Here is a 7,927-nt window from a genome sequence, read left to right as displayed (position 1 = left end):
ACACTGATTAAATTCCATCCATCTGAAGCTAATTAATCATTTCCACTGTGTCTAATATTGTCATAAGAAAGGTAATTAGTTGAGACCCTAATTCATAGAATATGGCACCTCTCGTCTAGTGTCATCAGTACAATATGCACACAGTCGCAAGAAATACAATCCAGATCTATGAAGAGTATTAATGATATTCAATACAGACACCGACCATGACAATATATATATGAAGATGATGGTATAAAGGGAACTAGCTTGAAATATAGTTACTTAACATAAAAGATAAAAGTCAAGTTTGAAGTCTTACTCAAAAATCTACCAAAAGAAGTACTTTTTCACCTTTTCCTTAACAATCAAGCATGGTTTACAAATGAGGAAGGTACACAAAACTGAATGTACCACCCAACTCACCATCAAATCTGCCTTCCACTCACAGAATTTGCAGCATCTCTTTATATCACATTTGATTCTAATTTACCCCCCCCCCACCCCCCACCCCACCCAAAAGAAAATTGGCAATGTATGGAAATTGTGCAATTTTATTACTTCTGGCCATTCAGTGTCTGAACCAATGCCATTGTCCTCCTTCTTCTTCATTGACCCCATCCTTCCTCCGCCCATCTGCTCCAACAAGGTGATGTTTATCTCCAGCAGGAGGAAATTAAAGCCTTGCTTCATGAGCAGCAGATATGCAAATCTTATACAGTGCAAATAGATTGCGGAGCTCGCACAGTGGACGGGGTGTACTGGGCCGCCCATTGAGCCCCACTGATTTGAAATCCAAATCAAGACGTGGAATTACACGACACACATGTGGCTTCCTAAAGAAAAAAAAAAAAAAATCCAGACTTTCAGATATTAGGGAAAAATAAATAAAGAGGAGAGAATGAAGAATTAATGATGGATCTAAAAATTAAAAAAAAACAAACAGATTATTTATTCAGCTGAACCATCAGGGCAGATATGATTTAATAACTCTTGTTCGACCACAGGTGAACGCTTATCTGGAGCTCTGGCACAAACAGCATGAAAATAAGTTCCTCTGATATCACCATTATATGGGATATGTATTTTCTTGAACTCACAAAATTGGAAAGTAATAGTGGCTATGCAAAATGCCTTGCAGTTGTGGAGTATGTAATTTTGATATGCATTAGTGTTATTGTCAGGCGGGGTGTATGGGCTGTTTCCTTGTGTGATTGCAGGTCTGGCTTGTATTGTGGGAGGGAAGCAGACGGGAGAAGATAGTATTAAACCTGTCCTTGCCATTCCAATCGGTCTGCATGTTCCTCTTTATCATTCTGCAGTTTCTATCCACTTACGCTATAATTAAGTTTCCTGACCCCTGGCTTGCAGCCTTAACTAGGCATTGGGAAATATACAGCCACTGCAGATCTCTTAGCCTGATGTGCTCTCCCTCTCTCTCTTTCTCTCCCCTCCCGCCTCCCTCTCTCGTCCCCTTCCCCCGTTTCTGAAAATCTCTCTCTCCCACTGTCTCTTTCTTTCTCCGAGTCTCCATGGCACTGTAATGGAATAAGAATTATTAATCGAGTAATTGTGTGGAACACATTAGTTTGCATTGAATTTCTCTCTCTCATTTTCGATGCTTGATTATCAGGCTATTGGGCAGACTCGACCCCCCCCACTCCAAACACATAACACATGCCCACACACACACACGCACGCACACACACATGCACAAACATACATACACACACACGCACACACACATCCAAGGGGCTAGATCACACTTCCCTAAATGGCATAATCTATCCCCCTTTCTAATGTGCATGCATGGACACACACATACAAACTCACACACACACACACACACACACACAATAGACTGAAAGTGTGTGTTTGTATCACACCTACTGTGCATGTGAGGTGCTGGAGGAAAAGGCTCCTTCCTGATTGGAAGATTTTTGTAATGTCCCTTTAACCTCCAACCTGTCTGATAAAAAAAAAGCCAGGCGGGCAGAAAGTAACCTCCAGCATATGTACAAACATGAACTACAAAAATAGAAAAAAGAACCTAAACCCCTAACATCAGAGGCAGGCGTGCTGGCACTGACATCCATCATAAAAAACCCCTCTTCAATCATAATTAGTCTAATTAATTTAAATCAGTGTTGGATGCCTATCTAAATACAGTGACAACACAAAATGAACATCCCTGCAGCACATAGCCTCAGCCTATACGTTCCCATAGTGAAACACACCCTCGTAGGATTAGAGCAGAAGAATAGGGGGATTATTATTTCATGACCTTTCAATCCACTGCCTGTCAGGTTGAACTAAAGCCATATATGCTGCTGGAGGACTAATCTCCTTCTCCCTTTGTGTCCGCAAGGGATGTGTCATTTCTTTATCCCCTCTATCCAGATTTACTCCATAAAATAAACTTCCTAGCCTGATCTGATAAGAAGCCATCTCCTTACCGGGATAAGGCTGTGGTGCCTCGCCTCCCTGCTTCCCGGTAGCCGTATTTTTGGGTGTCAGATAACTCAGACGGGGATGGGAACAGTCAGGAAATGCCACTTTGTCTGTCTGGGAGCAGGTGACAACAAAACGACAGTGACTCTGATTAGAAAACACCCTCCTTCTCTCCCCCACCACCACCACTCTCTCTTTCTTTCTCTCTTTCTAAAACCACAAAAAAAAAAAAAAAAAATCACATATTATCAACACTTGCCAGGTAGTGTGTGAGACGCAAATAAATTGATATTTGCAGGCACACATTTAGACAAGCCAAAGTCGCTGCATCACAGACACTTATGTTGCTTTTGTTATCGGCCCATCTTAATTACTGGTAAGTCATCACTGCTCCAGCTGTCAGTCTGAGCCATGATCTGCTGATCTGACTGCTGCCGTCTGCCCGTCCTGGCTCCTTGTTTCCCCCGTTTCAACATCTGTGTGATTTCTTTTTTTAATTATTTAATGGACCCTGAGTCATAGTTTAGCTGCTTCCTTAAAGCCACCACAGTGAGTAAGGCTCTTGTTATTCAGCTGGATGGTAGATTTGATGCACACAAATATTTCAGGCATTCTTATGAAGCATACTCTCCCCTGTTGCCTAAAAGTCACAGCCTACAGGTGGCAGAAATGAGCATTATGGATTGGGGAAGCAGAGGTTTGCAGCAGCCAGTGTAGTCAGCACTAAAGCAGCTGCATTAAGTGACAACTAAATTTATCCTGGGCCCTGAAAAAATAAATCTATGGAGGCCAAAGTACAGTGTAAGTGATTGATGCCGGTATTAAACAATTTGTGAGGTAAAAAAAAAGTTTTTATTTTAAATCATATCCAAGTGGAGACCATGCTTAATCAGACTAAACAGGGCCATCATTAGTTTACACTCCACAGCCTTGACTATTAAAATAAAAAAATGTTCTTAAACGCAACAGAGGGAAAGACATGGACCAAAGATAAAATAAACGCTTAGAGACATAAAAAATGTCATGCAGTGCAACAATCTGCAGCAGGGTTGACATTAAATATCAGTAAACTAAGGTCGAGATTTGGGGCTGAAGCAAAAATAAATGTTTTACTGGCTATTTTAAAGTAGTGAAACTGTGTCAGGCCAAATCAAGTCACCACTAAATTCCTCTCTAGTGTCTACTGTCTATTTGTGCACTTTTTAGACACCATCTTGATCTTTATACAATTATTGTACTATCAACATATTCGAGGATATAGAGGGATAGAATATATAGAGGATATATACAATTTTTTTCGGTGTGATAAAAAAAAATAATAATAACAATAATTATAATCTGCGTTGATTTCGTTTCATTTCTGCTGTAACAGATGCTGTGGAGGCAGCCACTCAAAATGACCAATTTACCCCAAGTGGAAATGTTGCAGTTCATTGAGAGTCATGCAGGCGCTGAATTGTCCTCCTGCTCCGGACGCGTCGCCGCGGCCGGACCTTAAAGCACCTATTCATCTGCTCCTTTGATTCCAGGCGACTGTTCCTCACCTCCCAACTCTGCGCGGTATTATTGCTCTGATTGGCCCGGCGCAACATTTCTGCTTGTCTGCAAAACCGGATCCCCCACACAGGCAGCAACGTCCTGAGTTTTTTTTTTTTTTTTTTTTTTCTTTTCTCCTCTTCAACACGACACAATTGAAAGGCAGGTGCGTTTTCGGAAAACAGTGGCTATTTACGCGCATACCGTATCACCAAATTGCTTTAAAAAATTAAGCAAACGCGAAGGAATTATATATTTAAAAAAAAAACAAAAAACCTCCAGGCTATCTTAAAAGAGACAAAAATGTCTCTTTTAAAATGTCAGAGTTATGGTGATAAGATTCTGAGGATGCAGGGCGGACTTTGGTGAGAAGTGACTAATTACCCTGTGGACCGTCCTGATAGTGGAGAATAATTAGATTTACACAAAAGACCCTAAACCAGCATCTGAATAACAAGAGCAACATTTTCAATAGAAAATTTAATTTGATTTTGTTGCGAGCTCCCTCCGTGCACTCGAAAGGGAAAGTGAGAGAAAGCGGTATAAGGACAAAACAAAAAAAAAAAAGAAAGAAAGAAAGAAAGAAAGACAGAAAGAAAAAGCCTCTTCCCGGGACGGTTTCATGCCTGATTTGGTTGGAAAAAAGCTGACAAAACGCACGGTAATCAAAAGAGGAGTGCACGGCAGCTTATATATTCACAATTAAACAGCGATTAGATAGCAAAACATATTGACTAAACATGGATTAAATGAAGCAGCCTGGCCTATTATGAAAGCTGTGACTGAAAGTTCTGTTATCGTTTCTCTTAATTTTTTAGAAGAAATTTGGTTTGAAGTAAAAATAAAAATGCTTCTTTTTTTTTTATTTTTTTTTATCAATTCTACAAATTAATTACCGTTTCAATTAATTTACTTTAATTGTTCTGGCAGTAAAAATACCGAAAAATAAAGCCAGTTCAGAAAAGTCAAAAAATGACTGGAAGTGAAGTTGTTTGTGAAATAATAAATAAATCATACACGAATAGAAATGTAAAGGATTTTAATGATCATAGGCCACACAAAAGCACATTCAACTGGCTCTGACATGTCAAATATAAAGGTTTGAATATGAACAGAAGTTGCATTAAAAAAATTAAACCAGCCTCCAGTGGGTAATTTGTAATCTATATATTGAGTAAATAAAACAAAAACAGGGTGAAATTGATGATTATATTACACAAGAAAATTATTCTTCCATCACTGTGTAAAATATCCGCTTTTATCATAGCCTACATAGACAGGCATATGCTAACTATGTAGGCCATACTACATGCAAATGGTGTAAGAGTGCTTTAGAAGATTAGAAGATAGACACCCGGCCCACAGTGGGCTGAGAGGAGTGGGCTCTCCTCCAAGACTGTGTCCTATCTCCTCAGGACTGAAAAAAGCATCCTAATCCTTTACCTTTCATAGTGATCTAAAGCCGATTTAAAACTGTCACTACCCTAGTTTGTGTTTATTTCATGTTCATCTGCAGCTCAAGGCGATACTCTGCACACCCACTTATGACATGAGCAAAAAGATGTGTGTGTGCGTGTGTGTGTGTATGCGTAAGTGAGAGAGTGAGACCAAGACACTACAGAACAAAAAGAGAGAGAGAGAGAGAGAGAGAGAGAGGGAGAGAGAGAGAGAGGTGCATGCAGCTATCTGACCAGCAGATGAAGGAATACCCAGTGTGTGTGTGTGTGTGTGTTTGTCGTGTGTGATCTGACTGTACTAATTGTTATATTTTCTTTTTATGTGTTCAGACCTTGTGCTTTGAGTCTCAGACATCCACCTCTTATTTCATGCGCCGTCTAACAAAACCAAGCAACTCAGCTTGAATTCACTTCCAAAAATACACACTCCCACACAAACAGATAGTCCACAAGACAGATGAGTAAACACACTCGCTCTCTGTCTGTCTGTCTCTCTCTCTCTCACACACACACATGCACACACAGGCGCACACACAATAACACAAACCATTGACCGCTGAACTGGCAGGCCCACAGGCAGACCACCTTCCTCTCTTCTCCCTCCTGCTCCTCAAGGCCTTACTGTATTATTCTATAAGCAGCAAGAGCCCAGCACTGACAGAGCTAATCACTGGAGAGGCAAGGCCCCTCTCTCTCTCACACACACACACACACACACACACACAATGATTGACACACAATGGCAGTGAATCTATGCAGTGCCCCCCCGTCTTGCTTTTTGCTTTCTCTCTCCCAGCTGAAAAGACAAGGGGGGAGGTTTGTGGGTGCGTGCATGTGTGTGTTGGTGGTGGTGATGGTGATGGGGTTACAAGGAGTGATGTCCAACAAACTGAGGCGGAGCCAGAGGAGAAGTGAAGACGGCAAAAGATGAGCTTGTGACTAACGCTGTTGCTATCCCTACTCCTAATCCCCCCCACTCTGTTAGGTGCAGCAGCCAATCTGGAGAGAGTCTCAACCCCTCTCATATGAATATGATCCCTGTGCTGGCTGAAGCCCAGTCAACCACTGATCCTGTTATCATCTCACCCGAGAGAAAGAAAGGAAAATGAGAAGGAGAGACAGAGAGAAAGAAAGGGAATAAGGGAGGTGCGTTATTTATTGTTTTCTCACACCTCCTGTGTCATCTGCCAGCGCTTTGATGACCCATAAACCCGTTCTCTACACTTTATTCCTCTATAATTTTGAATCTCAAGGGAGCTCTATGGAGTATGTCATTCATATCAGTGGGTCTAGCTCAGGTGGTAGAGAGGAATTACCAATTAATTGTGAGGTTAGTGGTTCAATCCCCAAGGCTTCTACTGTACACATGTTATAGGGTGTTTGAGCAAGACACTGGACATGTGAACACTGAACAAATACACAAGAAATGGCTGGAGAGTATTTTTCTTTAACAGAAGATTGATAGCACTATTTTAAAGATCCATAATCTGACCTTCTCATAGATTTTCTGGAAATTTGAATTTACAAAACAGTTTTCTTTTGTCAGACATTTGTAGCCTGGAGATGACACAGGAAGCTTAAATCCATAATAGCAAATCCAGACCATCATCTTTTCAAGGAATTTGACATCCTCAGCACTCGTTCGTATTGTGGGAGTGTACTTTTCTCTTAACCTTTTATTTCATGCTGCCTTGTTGAGGGTAAAGATGTGGGATGGTAAAGATCTGATCTGAACTTAACTGTACCCCAGATTGCTCCCATTATGAGTGTATGGGCAGAAAATGTGATAATTGAATATTATGGTTTATTGACTCTCAGTAGAATGATGACATAAACGCATTTCCGCTGTCTAAAAAAAACTGTGAATAAAAACGATCTAAATTTGTTCCTAAGGAATTTGTAAAGCATTACAGCAGAGCAGAATTATTGGAGCACAATTATACACGATTTTGCATATTGTTTGTCATATAACAATACATGTCAATATTGAAGAATATCCTCAATAATATGATGATAATGATATAATGATGTCATTTTGCCCACACCTATCATGTGCCAGAATTAACGTACTGAAAGCTTGATTTATTTGTTATTGTTTTGACATGTGACATGTGAGGCCAGTCGTTTTTTGGCCAACATGTGCTGGTTGCCCAAGGCGACAGGAAGCAGTGTGGTTAATTAAAGAGTGGACAGCACTCCAGACTCCACTCACACACTCCTGGTATTGTCATAAGCACCACTCCTACAACACACTCCCTCAAGAGTCATTTCCCTCTGTTTCTTAGGACATGGAGGGCCATGCTGTGCCCTCCAGGGCACTGAAGCACACTCTGGTGAGTCTCTTATGGACATGCGGAAGCATGGACGTGAACAAGTCCACAGCCACCATCTCTGCATAGACTCATCCAGATAGCCGGCGGATAACACTTTCAATTCAGCTCGATGTTATCGCTTCCCTTTTCTTAGAGAAATATGAACCTGTCACATGGGGCAATCTTACAGAT

The 7,927-nt window shown here is 40.9% G+C and overlaps 1 protein-coding gene across 10 annotated transcripts in view; it reads right to left on the bottom strand.

Moving 5' to 3' along the window:
• The window catches only part of sox1a (SRY-box transcription factor 1a), an 82,349-nt gene that overhangs the window by 41,101 nt on the left and 33,321 nt on the right, over window positions 1-7,927 (bottom strand). For 3 of the 10 annotated variants that reach the window (XR_011690990.1, XR_011690989.1, XR_011690996.1), the window contains exon 2: window positions 2,436-2,544. The exons of 1 other annotated variant lie outside the window; for it this stretch is intronic. The gene's annotated coding sequence lies outside the window, so the exon portion shown is untranslated. Of the gene's footprint in view, window positions 1-528; window positions 816-1,869; window positions 1,949-2,435; window positions 2,545-7,927 lie in introns of those variants that run through there. 6 more of the 10 variants (XR_011690992.1, XR_011690995.1, XR_011690991.1 and 3 more) reach the window with 6 other exon arrangements.

Source organism: Trachinotus anak, unplaced genomic scaffold (assembly GCF_046630095.1).
Source record: "Trachinotus anak isolate AG129_WGS33_773 ecotype Australia unplaced genomic scaffold, CSIRO_AGI_Tana_v1 ptg000001l, whole genome shotgun sequence".
NCBI lineage: Eukaryota > Metazoa > Chordata > Actinopteri > Carangiformes > Carangidae > Trachinotus > Trachinotus anak.
The sequence above is the reverse complement of the archived record's forward strand: the minus strand, read 5'-3'. Positions and strand labels throughout refer to the sequence as shown.